At 47.9% G+C, this 25,822-nt stretch overlaps 1 protein-coding gene across 4 annotated transcripts in view; it reads left to right on the top strand.

The window, feature by feature from the left end:
• CDC42BPB (CDC42 binding protein kinase beta) overlaps window positions 1–25,822 on the top strand; it is a 115,429-nt gene that overhangs the window by 18,948 nt on the left and 70,659 nt on the right. The gene's annotated exons all lie outside the window — the stretch shown is intronic.

The following is a 25,822-nucleotide window of genomic DNA, read 5'->3' as shown; positions in this document are numbered from 1 at the left end:
TCAAAAACTTCTAGCCTAATATCCCTTGTCATGCCTTCACTGTCCATTTAGATATGAAATTGTCGAGGACCCCATGTTTGAAAATGTCATTGTTCCTTTTTTGGAATGGCTTGAATTTTTCATATGTTGATATTCTTTGTTTTCGTAATTAGTGTTAATAAAAGTGATAGCAATTGGTATTATCTCCTAAGTCCATTAAAAAAATTTATTATAGGAATCTCAATGAGAGAGTAGAATATTGAACCCCTCCGTTTTTCTGCGGAGCCCACGTGTCCGATTCAGCCCGCCTGCCCGCCCCCGGCATTTTATGACAATTTGAAGAGTTGATTAATGTCTCGCTAGTATCCTTCCCTTTCCCCCACACTTCATATTGGTTTGTTCAGCTTTTTCGTATACATTTCTTAGAACTTTATATTTTAATATTCCCTACTGTTTCCTTGTTATATTAGGGAAATTAGCCGCTTTTCTATATTCTGTTTGATAGTTTTTCTTAGTTTGTCTTTTGTCAGAACTCGCTGGTGTTTCTTTCTGAGTTTATTACTGCAAGTTGAAGTGGAGGGTGCCGGGGTCTGAGGTCTCCAGTGCTGTGCCCCCTTCCTGTGCTGGATTCCCCCCACTTCCTGTGCCGGATACCCCTCTTCCTGTGCCGGGTGCCCCCTCTTCCTGTGCCAGGTGCCCCCCTTCCTGTGCCGGGTGCCCCGTCTTCCTGTGCCAGGTGCCCCCCTTCCTGTGCCGGGTGCCCCCTCTTCCTGTGCCAGGTGCCCTCCTTCCTGTGCCGGGTGCCCCCTCTTCCTGTGCTGGATTCCCCCCACTTCCTGTGCCGGGTGCCCCCTCTTCCTGTGCCAGGTGCCCCCTTCATGTGCCGGGTGCCCTCCTTCCTGTGCCGGGTGCCCCCCTTCCTGTGCTGGATTCCCCCCACTTCCTTGCCGGGTACCCCCCTTCCTGGGCCAGGTGCCCCCTTACTGTGCCGGGTGCCCTCCTTCCTGTGCCGGGTACCTCTCTTCCTGTGCCGGGTGCCCCCCCTTCCTGTGCCATGTACCCCCCTTCCTGGGCCAGGTGCCCCCTTCCTGTGCCGGGTGCCCCCCTTCCTGTGCCGGGTGCCCCCTCTTCCTGTGCGGGATGGCGGGTAGGCTAGGCTCTGTCACCAGCGCCTTTAGACGGCCAGTGAGCACTGCCTGGCGTGGAGCTGGAGAAAATGCTGGGTGGCCAGAGTTCAGCGCAGCTTCCTCTGTCTGGAGAAATGAGAGGCCTCGCTGAGGCGAGCCGGTCGTGTTTGATCTGGTCGCGGAGGGGGTGGAGGTTTGCTGGGTGGAGGGGAGGCCAGAGCAGAGTGGCCTGGAGGCCCGGCGGGAGGAGCGGGGCGTGGCTGGACGGTGCTGAGGAGTTCCGTGGAGGGTGCAGGCTGGGAGTGGGGAGCCCGAGGCTGGGAAAGTGGGTCAGAGCCCGATGAAGGGGCGAGGAGCATCCTCAGAGGGTAGAAGCCACCCCGGGAGTGGGAGGAGGTGCAGACAGCTGTGTAGCCGTGTGACAGGCGGGCCACCCCCCGCCGGCCTTTCCTGAGTGACCGTTGTGGTTATGGAAGAGGCGGTGACGCTGCACACCGTGGCACACAGCTCCAGCCACCCCTTCGCCGGTCCTGTCTCCTAAAGACACGTTCTGGTAGCTGCTCCGGTGCCCACGCGGGCCCCTCTGCGCGGGCCGCACCCGGGGGCACCCGGGATTCCGGAGGGCTGCGCGGGGCAGGCCAGGCCCGGCTGGAGATGATGGTGGGCGGGGCTCTGGGGTAGCCTGCTGTGCCCCCTGCCGGCCCTGCCATTCAGCGTCCTCTAGGTGTGAGAAGGCTGGTCCCGTAGGGGAGTCACAGTGATTCTCAGCGTTTCCTCTTAAACTGGGCTTCGCACGGTCAGGGTCAGGGTGGGACGAGCCCTCGAGGCTGGTTGGGAGGTTGTGAGTATCATGTGCACTGGAGGATGTGACGGCTCCCAGTGGGGGACAGGCACGGCATCCCCTGACCGAGCAGGGGGGCGAGGGAAGTGAGAGGTGCGGGATTGCCTCTCGGGTCCTTCGTGTCAGAAACGGCCACGCTGCCCAGGATGTGGGGAAAGGGTCCTCACTGACTTCAAGGCCAGAAGCTCATTTAGGTGCTTGTTCAGCTTGGATGACCAGCAGGGAACTCCAAGAGGCACGCTGGGCTCCTAGCATCTATTTTAGATATTTTTTTTAAATATAAGGCAGGTCTTAAATATAACATAACAGTTGTTTGTTGGAGACACTTTGGAATTGACATTGGTGAGGAATCACTTTTTAAAATATGATCTTAAGCTTTTGGTTTTTTAATTGGGCTTCAGAAAAAGTAGTTCATGCCTGGCTGTGTCTGACAGTGAAGCCGTACCCTCCAGTGCATCCAGCTCTTACTTTTTCTTTAATCCAGCTCTGAAAAGCCAACCTGCCGACAGGCCAAACAAAGGCTGTGCCCTTGAAATGTTAGGAGAGCCAAGCAGCTTCCTGCTGAGAGCACTCCGGGGAAGAGCTAAGGAGGGGTGTGTGTGCAGATTCAGTTCACTCAGAATCACCAGACATTCTGGAAAAGTGTGATTTTTTTTAAATCAAATAACACTTGTAATATAAATCTTTAATTTTAATGAAGGATTGTTTAAGGAGAAAGCCATTTTTTGATTGGTTCTTATAGTGTGCAAAGGTAGACTTCACAAAGCTAGATGTCCTTTTTTGAAATGTTAACATTTGCCAACCTTTCAGTAAAATTGTATTGATTTACGGGAAGCTTTTGTCATTTGTTTGTTTTCAGCTTGTCTCATCTCTGACTGTCTAGTGAGAAGAGGACCACCTTACCAATGGCTAGATGAAACCAGAGCGATGCTTTAAAAAGTCTTATATACAAACAGCTTCCTTCGTACTTTTTAACTTATTTTGCGAACGGTGAGCTGAAGATAGAAGATACAGGAGGACATTCAACCTTCTCTAGTGTCTGGATTATTTTCCTTTGTGTTTCATTTTCTTTATGCTGACATTTTATTAGTGAAAAAATACAAAGCAGAGGGCTTGCTCGCTTATTTTTTAAAAAGTACCTCAGAAATGCATGGGTTCAGTTGGATGATGTGACGTACCACTTAATGTGGATAGCGTGGCATCCAGCCTTGGACATATCCAATTGTTGATGTTCAAATAAACAGCATATAAAATGAGTGAAGCCATTTTTGTCACATCTAAAGTACTTCTCCAGCAACTTTATAAGCTTCTTTAACAAAAAACAAAACCATGCAACTTGGTTCTTCTATACACTCAGGAGCGTTTTGAAAAGGCTTGGTTTCTACCTTAGCCTTGCAGGGCGAGGGCTTTGAAACTGCTCGAGCACTCAGAAGCGCAGGCCCATCTGGGGCTGAGGTGGGTGACAGCTGCTCAGAGGTCAAAACTGCCCTCCTGTCAGGGCCGAGAGGCAGGCACAGAGGCCGGCTGCTCCTTATTTCCCCCCTTTTGGAAGGGAAGTGAGTGCATCGCTCTGAGGGCAGCTTGCTTGGTTCTTTTCTCTGGTTCAGAAGCAGTTGCCTTGAAAGTAGGTTAAATATTGGAGTTGCTCTGTGGCTTGCTGTTGCCGTTTTGAATATTCTTACTCTCCTTCATGTCTGGCCACTGGGGCTGCAGTCTAGCATTTCTTGGTAGCCTCAGATGTCTGACATAGGAGTAGGTTCTAGAAGATTCATGTAATTTTGGTAGAAGCACATCCTTCCAGAGACATTTATTCCTTGGGCAAAAATCCAGAGCTAGTCACTGAATATGGTAACGCTTGAGTGACTTTTGAATAGGAGAAGATCACCGACGAAAAGGGTTACTTTTAAACCCCCCCCCTTTTTTTTTTTTTTTTGCGGGACGCGGGCCTCTCACTGTTGTCGCCTCTCCCGTTGCGTAGCACAGGCTCCGGACGCGCAGGCTCAGCGGCCATGGCTCACGGGCCCAGCCGCTCCGTGGCATGTGGGATCTTCCCGGACCGGGGCACAAACCCATGTCCCCTGCATTGGCAGGCGGACTCTCAACCACTGCGCCACCAGGGAAGCCCCCCCCGCCCCGACTTTTTCTAAACACCTTGTATATCAACCATCCAGTTCAGAGACATTGTCATATCGGACTTGGGTCATTTCTGTATTTGGCTCTGGGCAGTCATTATGAACACTGATGAAAATGGTTTATGTACAGAAGGTTTAGGAGCTTGAATAGGACTCTACTGGTCTCTGGACGTGTGCTAGAATTTTTTTTTGAGCCCTGACATGAGTTCGTTTTTCTCTTGTTTTCAGTTGAATGAGTTTAAAAATAAATAACAATCCCATTAACCAAGAATTCCACGCACTTGGGTTCAGAAAGAAGAGTCCGCTCCATATGTACGGGTCATGAGCATGGAATATAATGAAGGTCATAAGATGATGCTGAAAAATGCTTCTTGGAAGCAATAGATTTTGTTTTATTCAAACCAGGTCAGTGTTGGAGTGCTCTCGGAGGGCGGGCCTGTGAGGTCAGCCTCCTCAGGGCCGGGCAGGGAGTGGCCCTTCGCAAAGCTGTGGCTGCGAGGAGCAGCCCAGGGCCGGGGCCGGGCTCGAGGCAGCAAGGGAGGCAAGGCCTGTGTCCCCGGAGAGGGCCAGGTGCTTGCTGGCACCTGCCTGAGCACAGGCTGATCCTGGGAAAAGGAATCGAGGTGGGGGGAGCACAGTGAGTCTTCTGTGATGAGCATGTGATCACACACGATTATAATGGCTCCACGTCTGGATACAGGGAGCTCGTGGTTTACGTCCAGGTCTCATCTAATCTTCCCCATAACTCTCAGTGCTGGGATTATCCTTAATTTACCAGTGAGGAAACCAGGGCTCAGATCAGGGATCTTGCAACACCAATGGGGCAGCTAGGTCTAACTCAAGTGCCCGTTCTCAGCCACTGTGTCTGCTTCATTTCAGTAACTTCTTTAAATATCCCTAATACCTTTTGAGTAAATGAATGAGTGAGTCATGAACCCAAGCAGGCTCTGTTGTGACCCCCTTGTTCCCCCGTGTAGAACTCCTTCCCCACTAGTAAGCACTGCTGCGACCCCATCACAGATTAGTTAATGCCTGTTTTTTTTAAGTTTGTTATTTTTTTAAGTGTATACAGTTCAGTGATTTTTAGTATATTCAGAGTTGTACAACCATCACCACTGTCTAATTCTAGAGCATTTTCATCACCCCTAAAAGAAACCCTATCCCCGTTACTAGCCACTCCCCATTCCCCCCTGCCCCCAGCTCCTGGCAGCCACTAACCTACTTTCTGTCTATGGGTTTACCCATTCTGGGCATTTCATGTAAATGGAATCGTAAAATATGTGGTCTTTGTGACTGGCTTCTTTTACTTAGCATAATGTTTGTAAGATTCACCAGTGCCTTTTTATGGCTTAATAATACTCCATTGTATGGATAGACCACATTTTGTTTATCCGTTTATCCAATTAAAGACATAGAAAAACAGTTTTTTCCTTGTGATGAGATAAAGAGGTCCATACTTGCAGTTACGAAATAAACGAGTCACAGCTTTGAAATGTGCAGTATGGGGAATATAGTCAGTAATTATGTATCCTAAGAGTTTTCATCACAAGGAAAAATACATATTTTTTAATTTCTTTAATGTTGTGTCTGTATGAGGTGATGGAGGCTCGCTAACCCTATTGTGGTGGTCATGTCGCGGTATGTGTAAGTCAGGGCACTATGCTGTGCAGCTCACACCTACACGGTGCTGTGTGTCAGTTACAGCTCAGTAACCAGGAGAGATTCAGAAAAGGCTTTCCTCTCGGAGCAGCTTTCACTTACACCATGCAGCAGTGTGCATTATCTGGGTCACGTGGTGCAGCACCTCCCTGGCACTCATTTGTCTCCCAACGGGAAGCAAGCATTTTTAGTTTTGATGAAGTCTAACTAATTAAAACATTTTTTCTTGCTTATGCTTTTGGTTTCATATTTAAGAATTCATTGCCTAATCCAAGGTCATGAAGATTTATACCTATGTTTTCTTCTAAGAGATTTATAGTTTTAGCTCTCACTTTTTGGTCTTTGATGCATTTTGAGTTAATTTTCATCTGTGGTCTGAGGTTGGAGTCCAGTTATTCTTTTGCTTGTGCTTGTCGCATTTGTCCCAGCACTGTTGGTTGAAGAGACTGTTCTTTCCCCTTTGAGTTTTCTTGGAGTTGTGTCTGGTTTTGAGTTTCATACAATGAAATCGAGAATATTTTGTGTCTGATTTCTTGAGCTTCCTGCTCTGTCCTTGAGGTGCGTCAGTGTTGTGTGTAGCACTGGGTCATTCTTTTTTTCTTGGTGAGTAGAATTTCATTGCAGGAATACCACAGATTTTTCTCCATTCCCCTGTTAGCGAACATCTGGGTTGCTATCGGTTTTTGAGGGTTATTAGTAAAGCTGATATGAACATTCTTCTGTCTTTTTGGTAGGTGTAACTGGGTTGTAGGGTATGTTAGCTTAAGAGATACAGACACAAATGGGGGCATGGAAGGGCGATAAATCAAATATTCTGTTTAGAGGATGGTGAAAGAATTGTTTGCTTGGATTACCAGTTTTCAAAGAATTTGAGTGATACAGTTCACCTTTAACTAAAATGATACTGGCTGCCATTGACCGTTAGTTCCTCAGAAGGTATAATCATGAGATTAAAAGCAGCTGTTATTTTCCTGTGCAGAAAGAAAACCAGGCTTTTCTGAATTCGCAGCAGCGGCACGCAAAATTATATTTGCCGACTTGATAATGATTAAGAACAAGAAGAAGAATAAGTGGAGTTAATTTTTTCCCTTGTTTTTTAAAATTGAAAATTTTAAATTTTATAAGAAATGTGAAGTCACATATGTGGAAATAAAGATAAATAACAAGGGAATAAAAATACCAAGCATTTATATGAACTTGGGCTTTGTGTATTCTCAGTTTGCTTATTTATCAAAAGCAGATAATATCTATCCTGTAGGTTTTAGAAACTATTATATGACATTCCTGACACATATGTAGATGTTCAGAAAGTGGTGATAATTTTATCAAATATTTGGGGTGGAAAAGAGAGTAAAAGACAAATTTAAAGTATTAAGTCAAGATCCTAACTCCATAGGTTTCCTAAATGGAACCATGGCACAAGTTTGATTTAATCATAACAGAATGTTGGTGAATATTTTCGCTTGCTAAAAATTCCTCCAAATTACTGACTACTGAAAATAAGTTGCCTTCCTTTGAATGTACTAATTTGCTGATGATTTGCAAACTTCTTACTTTCTTATTTTACTCTCCCCACTCCCTACTTAGTTGCCATTTCCTTCCTAGATACAGTTTTTATTAGTGTCCTTTGTTAAAGGCCTCGGGACCGGTGTCTTCTAGAAATGTGCCAGCAAGCTCAGACTTGCGAGTCAGGGGCCAGGAAGAGTAAATGAGGACTCACTCTGTTACAGGATTCCAGGGGCGAAGCTTTGAGCTCCTTTTTGCCCCTCAGCCTCAATCCAACAGGCCTTGTAAATCTGAGGCATTCTTGGAGGAAGAGTTGTAGACATCCCCTTCCTTGCCGCTGCTCACGCCCTCCTTCTTGCCCCCGTGGGTCACAGCCCAGTTGTAAGTGTGTGCGAGGGGGTCCCCGGGTCTGGCTTTGTGCTGGGAAGGGGTGAGGAACTCAGGGATTTCTCTTCCTGCTCTGCACCGCAGCTAAGCTCATTTCCCGATCCCTCTTCCTGGTGACGGCCTAGTCCTCCAAGGGCGTCCCCGTCTCAGCGCTGGGTGTGTGCAGGGTCCTGACCAGCTGACTTGCAGGGCGTCATCTGTAACCACAGAATGCACTGTGTACTGCTTTTTGTCTTTAAAGTAACTCAGAATGCTGAGGGTGAAACTGGTCATTTACAAAGTTTCCTAGATATCTATTTAGTTAACAAGTAAGATTTGGAATCATAAAACCATCTCTAGATGGCCGTGTTACTGTACTGCTGAACTAGCAAAAAGCCATACTCTGTTATCATAGATGGTTTTAAATACTTCAGTTTGGCATGTTGTGAAATCTGTGTATTATCAAAATATATATGTGTATAATCCCAGTAGTTGATTTGATAAGGCAGTCTGTATGTTTATCAATATATTTATTTATCAGAGTTTTTACTCAAAATTCAGTAGAGAAAAATCTGGAAAAACTGAAGAAAAACCATTGAGTAAAATCACTAATTCCACCCCCCCCCATGGTAATAAAGTGCTAGTGAGGGTACATGGGGAGGGAGCCTGATGCAGGTGAGCAGGCCCATCAGGGGAGTGACTCCGCCAAGCGAAGTGGCCTAGCCATAAAAGTATCGCGTGCCATTACGTTCATTTTAATTTTGTTTATTTCATTTAATTTTTTGGCCTCCACACGTGGGATCTTAGTTCTCCGACCAGGGATCGAACCCGCACCTGCTGCATTGGAAGCTTGGAGTCTTAACCACTGGACTGCCAGGGAAGTCCGATGTTCATTTTAAAGAATAGCTGTATTCTGTGGATTGCTTATTGAATCTTGAGACATTTATCTTTGTAACCCTAGAGTCATGGTTTATTGTTAGCATCTAATCCAGTGAAAGTGACCTTCTTGTTTACAACCTCTGAGATGTCTGTAATACTCATCCCCTCCCCCTCCCCCTCCTCCTCCCTGTGCTGTTGGGCTAGTTGATCAGTGTGATGTGAGCACAGGTTTGGAATAGATCGACTTCCCCTCCATTCCAAAATGAGTGGGGTTGCGGCTTGGGGGATCTCAGTCCCCCCCCATCCGCCCCAAGGGACTGAACCCTCGCCCTTGGCAGTGGAAGCGTGGAGTCCTAACCACTGGACCACCAGGGAAGTCCAGTTGTTTTTTGAAAATGAATTCAAACATCTAATCCATGCTTTTTATTATTATTTTTTAAAGCCGCAAAGCTCTTCAGAGTTGTCTGTTCTCACGTCTTCACTCCCTCTCTCCCATTCTCAAACTCAGTCTATCAGACTTTTGTCCCTCACCACTCCCTCAAAACTGCTGCTTTTGTCAAGGCCACCTGTGGTCTCCACATGGCAGAAACTGCTTAATTCTCAGCATCAGGACGGAAGTCCTGGCTTCCTGCGCACCGTGCTGGCTGTTCCCCCAGGCTCCCAGCTGCTTCCTTCTCTTCTCCCCATCCTCTTACTGAAGCTCCCTGGGCTCAGTCCTCAGTCCCCTCCTCTACTCCGCTAACTCCCTGGGGGACCTCTTCCAGGCTCCTGACCCTAATGCAGCCGTGTACCGAAACCCCAGTGCACAGCCCCGGCCCGGGCTCCTCTCCAGAATCCAGACTCGTGCACTGGCTGCTGGCTGCCTCCTGGGCATCTGCTGGACACCGGCAGCTCACCCCGCAGTCTGCCCCGTCCTGCTTTCCCCACCTCACTCATTGGCAGCTCCCTCCTCCTAATTGCTTAGGCCAACGCCTTGGATGATTCTCACACTGCACATCCAGTCCAGCAGGAAATCCTGTTGGTTCCACCTTCAAAATATAGTCAGAATCTGACTGTTCAGACCACTGTCACCATATAAATTGTAACTCTCCTCCCTGCCTCACCACACTCCCAGTTTCCCTGCTTTTTTTCCTTTTATCCAAAGGGTTTACTATTTTCTGTATAATCTATTTGTTCTTTATATGTACTGTTTCTTTTCTGTCTTATTCCACTAAAATGTAAGCTTGATGAAGTTAGGGATTTTTGTTTGTTCACAGATTTATTCCTACTGCCTAGAATAGTTCCTTGCAAACAGTGGGCACGTAATAAGTATCTGTTTAATTGACTCTGATAATTTTGAAACATGTATATAAAGCCCTTTGGGTCCTTATTGATTAGGTGGTAGTCATTGTATCATTGACAACAGCGTTTATATACAGGATTGCAGTTTACAAAATGCTTTCACATATTCGTTTATTCAGCTAACACAAATGCCAGTCATTGTATCAGACCCCTGTACAAAATCCGTGGGTTCCTTGCTCTGGCCCCCAAAAGAGATGAAGATGCTATGTCTTTGTTCACGTTGGCTTGTCCCACTTTCACGGCCAGATCTTTCTCCACATCCCTACACGTAATTTACACTGCAGCCGAGCCCTACTGGGTGTTCTTTCGGATGCTCTGTGGCTCCCTTCTTCATGCCTCTGTTTGCTCAGGCTGCTCTTTCTAAATCTCTGCTGATGGATGTGTGCATGCACCTGTCTTCCTCCCTCCCCCCCACCTTTTCCTGTCTAATACAGTAGCAGGACTTCAGGGTTGCTTTTTTTTTTTTTTTTTTACATCTTTATTGGAGTATTATTGCTTTACAATGGTGTGTTAGTTTTCTGCTTTATAACAAAGTGAATCAGTTATTCATATACATGTGTTCCCATATGTCTTCCCTCTTGCATCTCCCTCCCTCCCACCCCTCTAGGTGGTCACAAAGCACCGAGCTGATCTCCCTGTGCTATGCGGCTGCTTCCCACTAGCTATCTATTTTACGTTTGGTAGTGTATATATGTCCATGCCACTCTCTCACTTTGTCACAGCTTACCCTTCCCCTTCCCCCTCCCCATATCCTCAAGTCCATTCTCTAGTAGGTCTGTGTCTTTATTCCAGTCTTACCCCTAGGTTCTTCATGACATTTTTTTCCCTTAGATTCCATATATATGTGTTAGCATATGGTATTTGTTTTTCTCTTTCTGACTTACTTCACTCTGTATGACAGACTCTAGGTCCATCCACCTCACTACAAATAGCTAAATTTCATTTCTTTTTATGGCTGAGTAATATTCCATTGTATATATGTGCCACATCTTCTTTATCCATTCATCTGATGATGGACACTTAGGTTGCTTCCATGTCCTGGCTATTGTAAATAGAGCTGCAGTGAACATTTTGGTACATGACTCTTTTTGAATTATGGTTTTCTCAGGGTATATGCCCAGTAGTGGGATTGCTGGGTCGTATGGTGTTCTTTCGGATGTACAAATAGTTCTATTTGTAGTTTTTTAAGGAACCTCCATACTGTTCTCCATAGTGGCTGTATCAATTCACATTCCCACCAGCAGTGCAGGAGTGTTCCCTTTTCTCCACACCCTCTCCAGCATTTATTGTTTGTAGATTTTTTGATGATGGCCATTCTGACTGGTGTGAGGTGATACCTTATTGTAGTTTTGATTTGCATTTCTCTAATGATTATTGATGTTGAGCATCCTTTCATGTGTTTGTTGGCAATCTGTATATCTTCTTTGGAAAAATGTCTACTTAGTCCTTCTGCCCATTTTTGGATTTGGGTTGTTTGTTTTTTTGTTATTGAGCTGCATGAGCTGCTTATAAATTTGGGAGATTAATCCTTTGTCAGTTGCTTCATTTGCAAATATTTTCTCCCATTCTGAGGGTTGTCTTTTGGTCTTGTTTATGGTTTCCTTTGCTGTGCAAAAGCTTTGAAGTTTCATTAGGTCCCATTTGTTTATTTTTGTTTTTATTTCCATTTCTCTAGAAGGTGGGTCTGTGTCCTACAGAGCTTTTACTTGTTTTCCCCTCTACCTCTATCCTCACATCTCCCTTCAAAAAAAAGCAAAAAAGATTGTAAGTTCCCTCCCTCATACCCTCACAGCTGGTTTCTTTTCTCTCTCTTCTAACAACTTTATTGGGATAAAATTCACAGACCATAAAATTCACCCATACAGCTTTTTTCTTAAAATTCTTTATGTCTCTTACCTTGCTCGTCCATGTGCTGTTGTTCAGTGTGTTTCTGTCCCTGTCCTCTGCCAAGCCAAGGGAACTCTGAACGGCAGGGAGTCGGCCTTGGTAGGGGTGCCCAGTCGGGCTTTCCTCAGTAAGTTTTGAATTGAACTTGGACTGGAGGCCTGCATTCCTCAGGTCTTGCAGGGCATGTTAGAGATGGAGAAAAAGGCAGGGCCCTCCCGCAGGACAAACCAGAGGGTCACTGTGAGATGAGACTGCTTACAGCAAGGGGATCATGCCAGCCAGCAAGCAGGTGCTGCGCCCACCAGTGGGCCAGACGGACGTGGCGAGGCCCAACCAGCCTCACCTTCTGCCTGCCCATGGAGCTGGGCCTTTTCGGATTCACCCTTGTGGTGAATGATTCCAGATGTTAAAGTGAAATTTCTTCAGAACTGTTGCATTTGAAGACCAGTGTAGTAAAGAGGGTGTGGGAGACTTACGGTTTGAAGAAAAACTGCAGAGATGGCTGAAAGGCCCTAGAAAATTGAACAGTGTTGAAAGGGACAAGAAGCTGTGATTGTTCCAGTCGAGAAGAAGAAGCAATTTACCAGATCTTTTCACTCCATGATTGGGTTCTTCTCTGTTGGTAGAAAATTGAGTGAAAGAAACAGACAAGCTGCCATATTAAATTATGAAAAAAAATTTTTTTTATTTATTTTTTATTGAAGTATAGTTGAATTACAGTGTTGTGTTAATTACTGCTGTACAGCAAAGTGACTCATTTATATATATACACATATACACATTCTTTTTCATATTCTTTTCCATTACGGTTTATCACAGGATATTGAATATAGTTCCCTGTGCTGTACAGTAGGACCTTGCTGTTTATCCATCCATTCTATACGTACCAGTTTGCATCTGCTAATCCCAACTCCCGGTCCATCCCTCTCCCTCCCCCCTCCCCTTTGGTAACTGCCAGTCTATTGTCTATGTCCCTGCCTCTGTTAAATGACGAACATTTTTTGGGTTAAATTCTGGAATGGGGTACATTAGAGGGTAACAAAAACCTAAAACGTTTCCCCCCTTATATCTGTCTTGCTAGTGTAATCCCAAAGCAGCACGGTAGCTTAGATGACCTCTTACGGGAAGATGACTAGAACTGGCCCTTCTGACGAGCCCTTAGCACTTTCTAAGCTGCTCGCCGAAAGGTGAGACAGCATTCCCCACCAGTCCCAGAAACCTGACCCAGTGCCCTGAGAAGACACAGGCCTGAGGCACCACGCCAGCTGTGGGTTCAAGAAGCTCTAAGGTCAGGGTGCAGCTCCAGTTTTCTCACTCGTAGGATGGGGGTAATGCCGCCGAGCTTGCAGGGCGGCTGGCGCTGGTGGGGGGATGGCAGAAGTATAGCTCATGTCTGGTGCAGACTCAGGGCCTGTTGTTGGTGGCCACTCCAATGCTGGGTTCCGCAGCAGACACACTAGGAAATGCTCTGTATCAGTGAGTTACTGTTCCACATTCACACTTCACGTAGACTTTGCCCTCTACCTGTCATGTTAAAATGAGGTCAAACAAAACAGAAAGAGAACTAAAACTCTTAGATCAAAAATTCTACTTACTACAGAAAAAAAATATGAATCTCTTAAAAGGTTTTTGTCCTGGGCTTCCCTGGTGGCGCAGTGGCTGAGAGTCCGCCTGCCGATGCAGGAGACGCAGGCTCGTGCCCCGGTCCAGGAAGATCCCACATGCCGCAGAGCAGCTGGGCCCGTGTGAGCCATGGCTGCTAGGCCTGCGTGTCCGGAGCCTATGCTCCGCAACGGGAGAGGCCACAACAGTGAGAGGCCCGCGTACCGCAAAAAAAAAAAAAAAAGGTTTTTGTCCCATTTTCTCCAGAAGCAATAGGGTAATACATCTGATGGTGGTCCTTCAGGCGTGTCTTCAGCTCATGTGTTTTACCAGTCACTGTACTGTAATTAGTGACGAGCCTTTGGGCAAGTTGGGGAAGCAGACGGCAGGCAGCTTAAAGGCCTGGCCCGAGGGGGCCTATCACAGTCTCTGCCTCAGGCAGAAATTTCACTTGAGTTGACCGTTTGTGTTTCACCTTTATAAAGAAGTTCTTAAGCGGGGCATCACTGAAGAAAAGTAGCCATGTGTGTGGAAACGTGAAGGTCATCACAACAGTCAGAACGCTGTTCCACGCCTTCCACGAGTCACAGCTGCTCTCTGGTGCGTGAGGGGGAAGCAGTAGAAATGCTGGTTAAAGTGGAAGGTCAGTGATGGCTTATTCACCAGGGATGGGGCAGGCAGAATGGAAACTGTGGGGTGGTCTGGACCTTGCAGGTAAAATTTCCCTCCCTCCACTAATGTAGCAGGTCCAGGAGCAGCCCTGCTGTGGAAGGTGTGCTCGTGGGTTATGTTACACCCTCCTCAGAAGAGACCCTCCTCCCAGGCTGCACGGGGCCCTTTTTGGGGTGCTTGGTTTACAGGGCTGCTCAGTGGAAGTTACTAAGTGCTACCCAGGTGTCATCTGTGTGTAACCTGCTCAGTAGAGCTTGTTTGTAACAAGTGTACCTTCTTGGTTGGTAATTTAGCTGGATTCTAGGATAATTTGGGGTGGTATAGTTTACTTGTTAAATATGACTTGTAAATAACTGATTAGAAAACAGTGTCATCCAGTAACAGTGACAGTAGCTCCCGTGTAATGAGAACTTACTGTATGCTGGGCACGGTGCTCAAAGCTTTATGGGGACTATCTAGTACTCCGCCGGTGACTTCTTGGAGGAACACTGTTACTCTCAGTCAGCGGGTGAGGAGACAGCCTTGGAGGTGCCAGGGAAATCTGCCAGGCTCGCGCAGTGGCCTGGGGGTGTGTGGGCTTAACACGGGGACCTGTCTTCTGCTGAGTAACGGGACAGTGATCCTGGGGGAGCTTTACCCCTCCCCTGCCAGTTTGCTAACCAGTATTCATGCTGTACTCTTGATTTTTCTTTTTCTTAAACTTAGAATGTACATATGTAGGATGTGTCTGTGCCGCACAGAAGAAACGGCCTGGAGGCCAGCTGTCTCGTTGCTGTGAACATCAGGGCATAATGTTGTCATCTGTTTGTGCTTGTATCGCATGTTTGTGACTTGTATACAGGTATCCCCTGCTCATCAAAAATTAGGTTTCCGCCACTTCGCTTTTATGAAAGACCCACCTGTTTTTGACAACCTAGAGAAATCCTAGGACGATTTCCACTTTTAGGAAAAAAGGCAAAGAGTGAAAATACCGGTCAGTGTTTATTTTGCTGAGTGCCATTATAGAGGCAGCACCCTCAGCAGTGACAGGGGCCCCCGCCAGGCTCCCTCCCCGGGAACCACACTCGGCATCTCCCCAGAGCTGTGCACTGTGTCTGAGAGCATCTCTGCTTTGTCCCTGTACGTCAGTTAGCAAGATGTGTCTGTCCTAAGGTGACTGCTTTACTCCAGTTTGGCTTAGGAAAGGTTTCCTTGGAGCACTGTACTTTGGGTAGCGGGAAATCTGGATGTGACGGTGTTCGCTCTTTCCTATTGTGCTGTTGTACACTGGGTTTTTTTTTCTTTTTTTAACAAAACATATATTTGTATTCACATTAGCAAGGGAGTTGGCTTTCTTTTATTATTTATTATTATTCTGGCTGCATTGGGTCTTCGTTGCTGCGTTCGGGCTTTCTCTAGTTGTGGTGAGCGAGCTTCTCACTGCAGTGGCTTCTCTTGTTGTGGCTTGCGGGCTCTAGAGCTCAGGCTCAGTAGTTGTGGCACACGGGCTTAGTTGCTCCGCGGCATGTGGGATCTTCCCGGACCAGCGATTGAACCCGTGTCCCCTGCATTGGCAGGCGGATTTGTAACCACTGCGCCACCAGGGAAGCCCTGGCTTTAGAAAAGAGACGTGTGCTGTGAAGGTCACTCACTTTACACAGGTTCTTTGCTTTGACAAAGGAATCCCAAAGGGCAGTGCCACGGCAGCTTGTGGGGGAGACCCGCTGTCTCTGGGTCACTACCTCCTTGATCAGAGGCTTCAAGTGGGACGTGCCACTCTCAGGCAGGAAGGCAGACAGTTCTAAGTGATACCCAGTAGCGAGGCAATAGGATTTTATTTCAGTAATGACAAAGCAAGATGGACCAAATGAAAAGGAATTGAGAAAAGCAATCGATCAACTATGGAGTGGAGGCAAAGATGAAGGAACACGTGACTGACCCCTGGCTCGGTCCCCACGCAGGGTCTAGGAAGGTTAACCGCCTTCACGTGACAGCAGGCTGTTGGAATGAGACTTCTCCTGGTTTACTGTTGACTCAGTACAGCCTCCTCACCCGTTCCCCACCCCAGTTTCTCAGATTTTCACTGACTCAGTCTGAACCTTACTTGTCTTCTGAGTCACAGTATTAAAGGGCTTCCTTTTCTTTCTGTCTTTGTTTTTTTTTTTAACATCTTTATTGGAGTATAATTGCTTTACAATGGTGTGTTAGTTTCTGCTTTATAACAAAGTGAATCAGCTATACATACACATATAAGGGCTTCCTTTTCAGTCCTCTAAAATCTTAAATCTCATTAAGTTAAAATCAGTGTTTGTTCACTTCACAGCATTATAGTTCCTGATTATCAGCTTATGTGGAAGAGTTCGTACTTGGAGAACTTTATTTGGGAGTTAATAGGGCTTCTTGGAAGATTCAGCTTTCTCAAACTGATTCATATTGAGAAAGATTTGTGATGGGCTCCCTATGAAGGATCGTATTCTGTCATTTAACAAAAAATCTTAGTTATTAAAACAAGTAAAACCCATTTAGTGTAATTTAAGCACATTTTTCAAAAACTTTATGGTAGGTGTTATTCTTCCATAGGTGTATCCGCGATCTGAACTGTGAGAACAGATTTCAAGCCATTTTTGAACTATGAACTCCTTCAAAGCTGGGACTGGTGGAAGTGTTTGCTTTTCCTGCCACGTGCTGGATCAAGACCTGGCCCTTGCCCTGTATTCCCGGGCCCGTGGGGAGTTCATGCCGTGGGTGCTCAGCAGGGGCTGAGTTCATGTCTGTCTGCTTTATTGTCCTGCCTGTGGCCACACTCCCAGGTCCTTGGGGTGCTGTGCCGGCCTCTCCTCCCCTACACGAGACGCCTTGCAGAGCTGCCCGTCACTGTACCCAGCCAGCGGGGGGTGGGGGGTAGTTGCTACAGGCAGCAGAGGGTCTCCATCATGGGGGCGGCGGGGGGAAACTTCCCGGGATCGGAGCTGCTGTTCACTCCGGAGGGAGGAGAGTTGCCCCTCGTGTCCTCTGCATGTCATTTGGCCCTTGGGCTCCCATTTCCTCATTAGTAAATGTACTGTTTGGACTGGATAATCTGAAAGACCGTTTCCAGCTCTCCATGTGTGATTGCCAAGGGGCTGAGGCCATGTCAGGAGAGAGGCTGGGTGACGCCCGGGTCCGGGGGGAGGGGGAGGCCACGCAGGGCACAGGCAGAGCGGGGCGGGCTGAGCAGGCTTCCCGCTGCCCTTGGGCTGCTGCCCTGTGACACAGTCCTCTTTCCTGACAGGGCCCCTCCCGGGCACTCCTTCCAGCCTGTCTGATCTTATTTCCTCTCTTGATAAACAAACCAAAGGTGGGGGGGAGCAGTCAGTTTCTCATTTCACAACTGTTTTCAGTCACTTTCAGCTGGAGGTCCTCCCTCCACCCCCAGTCCTTCCTGGCAAAGCTTTTTCCTGTTTAAAGGGAACACTGGGCTCCCAGTTTTCCCTTGCAGTTGGGACCTCATACTTGCAGGTGGTTGCCCTTGATTGGTTGATTGATTCATTGCCTTTTAGGGCATCAAGAGAAATTTTATAGGGGACAATCTTGGGTTGTAGAAGAATGAAGAGATTAGGAAAATTTTTCTCCTAATTAAAGTTTAGCTATCAAAGGGCTAAAGCTTTATTCAGTCTTCTTTTGGTGGGAAATAACCCAAGTTTTTGAATATATTCTTACCTTAGAAAAAAATAAAAGCCCTCCCAGTGGAGAAAGTAACCTTTCCTGATGACTGGTGGTTGAGGATGGTTGTTGAGTCAGCTGTGCTTATTGCGTTCCCTGTTTGTGTCGGGGCTTGCGGGGCAGCGGTTAACCAGGTGGAGGTAGACCGTGCCTTCCTGGGCCCTCCAGTCCAGCGGGGAAGATGAAGGTGAGCAAATACACGTGCGAGGCTCACTTATCAGAAGGCTAGCAGGCTCCTGACCTAGTCACCTGGTTGGAGCCAGGGACCCCGAGGACAGTAGCAGATGGTGGGGGAGATGGGGGCCGGGGGGGTGCTATTCCACCCAGGGTTGAGCGAGGGCCTGCATAGCTGAAAGACAAGTGTGGTGGGATTGAGGGGAGCACAGGGGCGACGCGGGGCAGGGGGAGGCAGGCAGGACCCAGACATGCAGCAAGCTCTGTGAGCATTTAGATGCTATCGAAGAGCCGTGCAAAACTTGAGGAATCGTCAGCAGGGGAGTGATGGGATTGTGTTGGTTTTGGAGGAGATGGTGCCGTGGGGCTGGAGGGCTGGAGAGGCGGCGGGTGGGTGCAGGAGGCCAGCTGCAGGAGCAGGGGAGTGATGGTGGTCTGCATCGGAGGGAGGGGGATGGGGCTGGGGGCTTGGGGAATGGTCTGAGGCTGCAGCTGCAGGTCAGGGTGTGTGTGGTGCAGGACTCCGAGTGGGTGTCAACCCTGGCAGTCGCTGGAGTGCAGAGCCCCGCAGGGCCAGCCAGTCGGCCTGTGCCCGCTTCTCTGAGCCGGAGGGCGGCAGTGCCCGTCTGTCCTCAGCGTAGTGTCCCGGTGCTGGCGCACTTGGGGGCCCAGTCAGTGTTTGCTGACTCGGCAGCTTTTTGTTGCGGGCATGGGAAGGAGAGGTCATTTTACTCTTTCTAAAATTTAGAATAGTGATGTTGTCTTACTTCCGAAACTACCAGTTCATTATCACCATGAAAAGCAAACGTTATTTTAAGCATTACAGCTGATCTGTTTTCTTTAAGCTACCCATAATGTCTGTCTTCTAATCTTAATATAAATGATGTTTAAAATGAATCCCTAATGGTGTTTTGGTTGCTGTGGTTTTGCTTTGCATCCTGAATGTTTTAAGAGTGCATGACAAGCTGTGTTGCACCCCAGTGGATATAATTCATAAAATTTTGCCGATAACATTTTGTATTCTGAGGAGCATTGCAAGCTCTAGGCTTAGTGGAGGAGCATTTATGCTTTTCAAGTGCTACTGCCCTGCTTCCTCCCAGTAAGCTCTAGCTCCAATTTCCTAGCCACAGAGACTGGTTCTCCCCTCCCACCCACCCCCAGGTCAGCTGGCTGTTCTGAAGGGATACTTTTTTGAAAACGTGAAACAGCAGTAGAATCTTCTGAGAAAAATCAGTTTGGTCTGTTCCCCGTCTCAGGCTCTGCAGCAGTAACTGTGAAGTGTCTCCTTCCCCACCCCACCCGACCATCCCTGGGTCTTCCCACGTGAGTAAGTGGCACCCACTCATCACGTTGCCCTGGCTGGAAACCCAGCAGTCATCCTGGAGTCTCCTCTTGCTTCACCCACGTCGCAGGCGACTGCGCCTCCAGAGGGAAACCAGACGCGGCCTCCTCGGGGCTCCAGGCCCGACACCCCAAGCCCCGCTTACCTCCTGTGGGAAGCGGCGTCCCCCAGCTGTCCTTCCGTGCTTGCCCTCATGGCCTGCTTTCCAAATAGTGACAGATGATCTTTAAAAAGAGGTTAAAAACTTGTTTGGAAACAGGTTCAAACTTACAGAAAAGTTGCAGGTAACAGTATAAGGAAGTGCCTCGAGGAGTTGAGAGTAAGTTGCCTGCATGGTCCCCCTCCCTGCTGAAAGTTTGGCGTGTATTTCCTGCAGCCCCGGCTGGTCTCTAGCCCCAAGTCAGGAATATGACATTGACACAGAGCTAGCAAGGGATCACCCCAGCCCCAGTCTGCTGTTCTCTCGTAGCAGAGGAGCCTGAGAACCAACGCTCACTTGACTTCCGTGCTGTCTTCCTCTCTCCCTTCTGTGGGGACTCTGGCCTCTCCTGACTTTCATGACTGAAACTGTTGTCGGCCAGTCGTTTTGTAGAATATCTCTTCAATTTAGGTTTTCCTCCCGTTTCCTCATGATTAAATTCAGCTTTTATAACTTTGCCAGGAAAATCACAGAGGTGACACTGTGTTTTTCTCATTGCGTCCTTTGGGGTGGCACACAGTCTTCACCCTGATCACATCACTCTGATCGCTTGGTTTAGGTAACGTCTGCCAGACTGCACTGCGAAGGCACTGTTTCCTCTGTTTGATCAACAAGTATTTCGTTTGGATGTACTTTGAAGCTATGTAAATATCCCATTTCTCATCAGATTTTTTTTTTTTTTTTTTTGCGGTACGCGGGCCTCTTACTGTTGTGGCCTCTCCCGTTGCGGAGTACAGGCTCCGGGCGCGCAAGCTCAGCGGCCATGGCTCACGGGCGCAGCCGCTCGGCGGCATGTGGGATCTTCCCGGACCAGGGCGCGAACCCGTGTCGCCTGCATCAGCAGGCAGACTCTCAACCCCTGCGCCACCAGGGAAGTCCTCTCATCAGATATTTTAACATTGATTTATTTAATATCAGTGTGTACTCCTGATTTTGTTTTATTTAGTGGGCTGGATCATCTGTGACTATCCGTATTTATTTTGATTCACTCCCATTCTTTTTATTTTATTTATTTTTTTGTGGTATGCGGGCCTCTCACTGTTGTGGCCTCTCCTGTTGAGGAGCACAGGCTCTGGTCGCGCAGGCTCGTGGCCATGGCTCACGGGCCCAGCCGCTTCGTGGCACGTGGGATCTTTCCAGACCGGGGCATGAACCCGTGTCCCCTGCATCAGCAGGCAGACTCTCAGCCACTGCACCACCAGAGAAGCCCTCACTCCCATTCTTTGAGCGCTTTCTTATTTTCGGGCACAAGAAGACGTTCCAGGCTGACCTGCGCTTTCCTGACCCACGTCTGGACTTGATGGAGGTGTCCTGGTCTCTTAGCTGGAGAATGGTATTTAGAAACCAAGGTCTGTCACTAGTGATGCTTCTTGCTGCTGGGGTGTTGCCACCTCCTGGCCCTCTCCAGAGGCAGAGCTAGGGCTTCCATATGTATGTACACACCCATTTATGTCTGCACCTTTTCTGCATCCACATACTGAAAACCACGAGCTCACACTGATGCCTCCACTTCTAATTCAGTGCTGTAGGGTCTGTTGTCCCTTTTTCGTAACTCCCTTTTCTGACAGTGAGGAAGCTGGCCCCCGTTATCTTGAACCTGTTTACTGATGTGATCAGTCCTTCTGTATGTAACAATCTCCTGTCCCCGACGGACGTCCTCCTTACCCCAGCGTCACCCAGTTTGGGCTCCGACCCCTGTTCCCGTTGGGCTCTGCCTAAAGGAGGTGCTAGAGGGAGGCGGGTGTGTGGGGGGGTGTGTGGGGGGTTGTGTGGGGGGGTGGGCCTTGCAGCTTCCTGCCAGCTTCCCTCCTCTGTGGCACCTTAGCAGCCAGCCTCCTCCTGGCAGGAAGTGTCTTCTGGTAGTGGGCAGCTGGTCCCGGTTTGGGCATTTTCCCACACTTGCAGAGACCCCAGCATCAGCTGGCGAGTGCCCCTCTCAGCTCCCTGGGTCCCAGCCCTTAGGTCGCAGCCTTTGTGCTTAGAGACCCCAGTAACCGGCAGCAGCAGCCGAGCCTCGGAGTTTCAGCTGGGCGGGGCCCTTGCCCCAGGTTTCACAAATCCCAGCTTCTGCCTTTGGTTCCCCAATCCTAAGCCTAGCATTTGCTTCCTGCACCTGCTGTCTCATGATAATCCAGTGCTCCCTTTTAACTTTTTTTTTTTAAGTCTTTATTGAATTTCTTACAGTATTGCTTCTGTTTTACATTTTGGTCTTTTGGCCGCTGGGCATGTGGGATCCTAGCTCCCTGACCGGGGGTCGACCAGAAATCGAACCCTCACCCCCTGCATTGGAAGGCGAAGTCTTAACCACTGGACCGCCAGGGAAATACCCCCTTTCAACTTTTTTGGTTACCTAGGTAACAGTCCTTTCTGTTACATTTTCTTCAAATAACTGGTGTGGCTTCTGTCTGTTGACTCTACCCAGTCCGTATGGTGGGGTCACCTTGTACTTGTGTTGACACTGATTGACACCCCATTTGAAATGTCACTCTTTCTCCTTTTCATGGGTGTAAGTCCTTCCGTCTTTCTTATTAGTCCCTCCTGTCAGAGTGATTTCATGGCCTCTCAGTACTTGTGTGGTTCGCAGGGTGGTCTGCTGCTGTGATTTAATTCTCTATTCTGGTCCTAGCTAATGCAGTCTTAATGATTTTTACATAGCGCTACAATATTTTTACTGTGTCCTCAGAACTGTTTGAAAATATTTAACATTTTTCAAAAATAATGCTTTCCTTCTGGATCCTTTTTAGTGCCCTCTATTTTTAAACATTAAGTTTTGTTCACATAGTTGATTTCCTGTTGCTTGACTCTTAATTTCTTTACCTTTCCAAGCTTTCATTTGGGGTGTTTCCATAGTTCTTCCCCCGTTTATCAGACTGCCACTGATAAATCCGTGTTCATACATTTCAGGGAAATTGTACAGGGTTCTGTAAAATGCATAAGCAACAGAAACAGGTTCTATAAAAACAGTAAGAGGAAAACTTGTCGAGGAACATCAAGTAAGACAATTGATGTGGAAAAAAAAGATGAAGAGGAAGCTAGCCAGGTCTCATCCGCCACAAGGGACTTCGCGCTTCTCTGCCTCAGCCCTCACTGAGGTGGGAGGAGGGACTTTTTGCCTATTTTCGGGATAAGAAAATTTAGTCACAGAGGAGCAGATGACTTTCCTAAGATGGCATGGCGACCAGGTGTCCCACTTAGGACTTGACTCCTGAATGGAAGGAAGCCAGGGCTTTTCCCTGGGCCTCCTCCTGCCAAGTAGGGCAGGAGTAAACAGAACTGGATAGCGTATCGTTGGACCACTTACATACACACAGATCGCTACCACTAGAAATAAGATAAACACTTCACACCGTGCTCCTCCGACATACTCTAAACAGCAGATGAATAATGGGTTGACTATTTTAAAAAGCCGTTTGACCAAAAATAGGATTGACAGTCAGATTGTTAACGAGTCATAACTTTCTAAGCCTTAATAAGAAAATGACAAAGGAAAAATGAATTTGATTTTATTAAAAATGATACTTTTATTGGAAGTAATAATTGCTATAAAATAAAAATAGCGCAGTTCAGATGAAAAGAGGCAACAGAATGGAGGAGTAGTGTTTACAGCTGTTACGTGTAAGAGAGCCAAAGTAAAGCTCTTACACAGTTGATTAAAAAACATCAAGATGTGATTAATGAGCAAGTGTCATGAATGGATAATTAACATCACAGGGCACAGCCGGACATGGGAGAACACCACCTCGACAGGCATCAAAGAACTGCTGATTTCAAAGGAAGACGAGATGTCAGTGTGTGGCTGTGAGGGGGGTGTGACTCAGGAGATGCAGCTTGGAAGGCAGGTTAGGAACCAGATAGAATGTTAGTGCCCTTTGGAGAGTCCTGGAGTTTCATCCTCAAAATTAATTTAAAATAGTAAAAAATCTGTGTGCATGAAAAGTTCACTGCAGATTTATTCACCATAAGACAATAATTAAAGACATTTAGCCTCTCCATTCAGTAGACACAATTATAAATTGTTGGTGTGTCAACTTAGTGAAATATTATGCAACTGTTAGAATGTTAGTTGAGTGGTATAGAATGCTAGTTGAGTGGTATGAAAAATGTAAGAAATGAGATAAAAGCAGAATACACAAAAATAGCTATATAAACATTGACCGTGTCTACGGTCAGGGGCTGGAATGGGAACATGTGAAGTTAAAGTGGTTCATGGCACAATTATGGGTGGAATTTTCTTTAATTTCCATGGCAATTGCTGTTTGATTTGCACGTTTAAAACACTGGCCAGCAGGTTTTGTGAGTCTTTGGGGTTTTTGTAGAAGCGTCCAGAATGCTGTGTTGAACCCCTGCCAGAGTGAGTGTTTCGGCAGTGTAGCAAGTGTGACTGTGGCGTGGGTCCTCCACAGGTGGGCAGAGCGGCACCATCTCCTTCCCACACTCGCTGGCCTGGGGGTGGTTTGTTGGGATTATGTTTCTTCACAGTAAAATGGAAGGTACCGTTTGGTTCCCCCAGAAGATGCCGAGAGGGATTGTGAGCTCCAGGGGCTGTTTAGAGTCTGTATTTCCATGAGGATTTTTGGGAATGGGTATTTTAGGTGATATTCGGAAGAAAGGTGAACCATAAGTGACCTTTAAGTTCTAGCTCAAGGGTTTTCTTTAGCCTGGCCTCCCCCGCCCCCCGCCCTAAATAATTCAGGGCCTGTGTGTTCTGTTCCCTAATCTCTGTGCCAATGGGTATTTACCGTTCTTGGTGCCTATTAATAGGCACCAAGAACCTTCTGGTGGCTTTGGCTTTTGTTCCTTGGATCAGTGAACCATGGTGGTCAAACCTTGGTGGTACTAAGCAACTATTTAAGAAAAAAAAATTTGGAGTTAGATTTATAATATGGAGCTCAGTTAGAAGCCCAGAAAGTACCAGATTGCAGGTTTGGGGGGAGATAATTGTAGATGCATGTGTAGTTATAAGAAACAACACAGAAAGAGCCCTGGTACATTTTGCCCATTCCCCCCGCCATGGGAATGTTGTGAAGCCGTAATCGTGGAGGATTTGAAAAAGATCTGTAGAGAACAAATAAAAGTTGGCATAAACAAAGGGATTTAGATCTGAAGGTGAAAAGAGGAGAAAGGTGTAGGAGACGTAACGGAGCGGCTGCTAGACGGAGTGCGGGTGGTCAGCGCTCGGGTGCTGCTTCTGGAGTCTCACAGCGCGGGGCTTCTGGTCCTGGGGCTGCTGTGACTAATTACCACCAACTGGGGGCGTAAGGTCGCAGAGATTTTTCTTCTCTCTCACAGTTCTTGAGGCCAGAAGTCCAGAGTCAAGGTGTCAGCAGGGCCATGCTCCTCCTGAAGGCTCTGGACAGAAGTCTGTCCCTGAAGGTGTCAGCAGGGCCATGCCCCTCCTGAAGGCTCTGGACAGAGTCTGTCCCTGAAGGTGTCAGCAGGGCCATGGCCCTCCTGAAGGCTCTGGACAGAGTCTGTCCCTGAAGGTGTCAGCAGGGCCATGCCCCTCCTGAAGGCTCTGGACAGAGTCTGTCCCTGAAGGTGTCAGCAGGGCCATGCCCCTCCTGAAGGCTCTGGACAGAGTCTGTCCCTGAAGGTGTCAGCAGGGCCATGGCCCTCCTGAAGGCTCTGGACAGAGTCTGTCCCTGAAGGTGTCAGCAGGGCCATGCCCCTCCTGAAGGCTCTGGACAGAGTCTGTCCCTGAAGGTGTCAGCAGGGCCATGCCCCTCCTGAAGGCTCTGGACAGAGTCTGTCCCTGAAGGTGTCAGCAGGGCCATGCCCCTCCTGAAGGCTCTGGACAGAGTCTGTCCCTGAAGGTGTCAGCAGGGCCATGCCCCTCCTGAAGGCTCTGGACAGAGTCTGTCCCTGAAGGTGTCAGCAGGGCCATGGCCCTCCTGAAGGCTCTGGACAGAGTCTGTCCCTGAAGGTGTCAGCAGGGCCATGCCCCTCCTGAAGGCTCTGGACAGAGTCTGTCCCTGAAGGTGTCAGCAGGGCCATGCCCCTCCTGAAGGCTCTGGACAGAGTCTGTCCCTGAAGGTGTCAGCAGGGCCATGGCCCTCCTGAAGGCTCTGGACAGAGTCTGTCCCTGAAGGTGTCAGCAGGGCCATGCCCCTCCTGAAGGCTCTGGACAGAGTCTGTCTCTGTCTCTTTCAGCCTTTGGTAGTGGCAGCAGTTTTTGGCGTTCCTTGCTTGTAACTGAATCACTCGAATCTGAGCCTCCATCTTCACGTGACTTTTCCCCTCTCTGTGTCTCTGATCCATATCTCTCACTTTTATGCAGACGCCAGTCATGCTGGATTTAGAGCCCACTCCATTCCTGTTTGTGACTTCGTCCTAACTTGATTACATCTGCAGAGACCCCACTTCCAAATCAGGTCGCATTCACAGGTTTTGGGGAGACACTGTCCAACCCAGTCCACTTTCCACAGAAAAGTTGGC

The sequence above is a fragment of the Delphinapterus leucas genome, chromosome 2 (genome assembly GCF_059928025.1).
Source record: "Delphinapterus leucas isolate spDelLeu-1000000601 "Yukka" chromosome 2, BTC_Dleu_Yukka2, whole genome shotgun sequence".
Taxonomy (NCBI): Eukaryota; Metazoa; Chordata; class Mammalia; order Artiodactyla; family Monodontidae; genus Delphinapterus; species Delphinapterus leucas.
The sequence above is the reverse complement of the archived record's forward strand: the minus strand, read 5'-3'. Positions and strand labels throughout refer to the sequence as shown.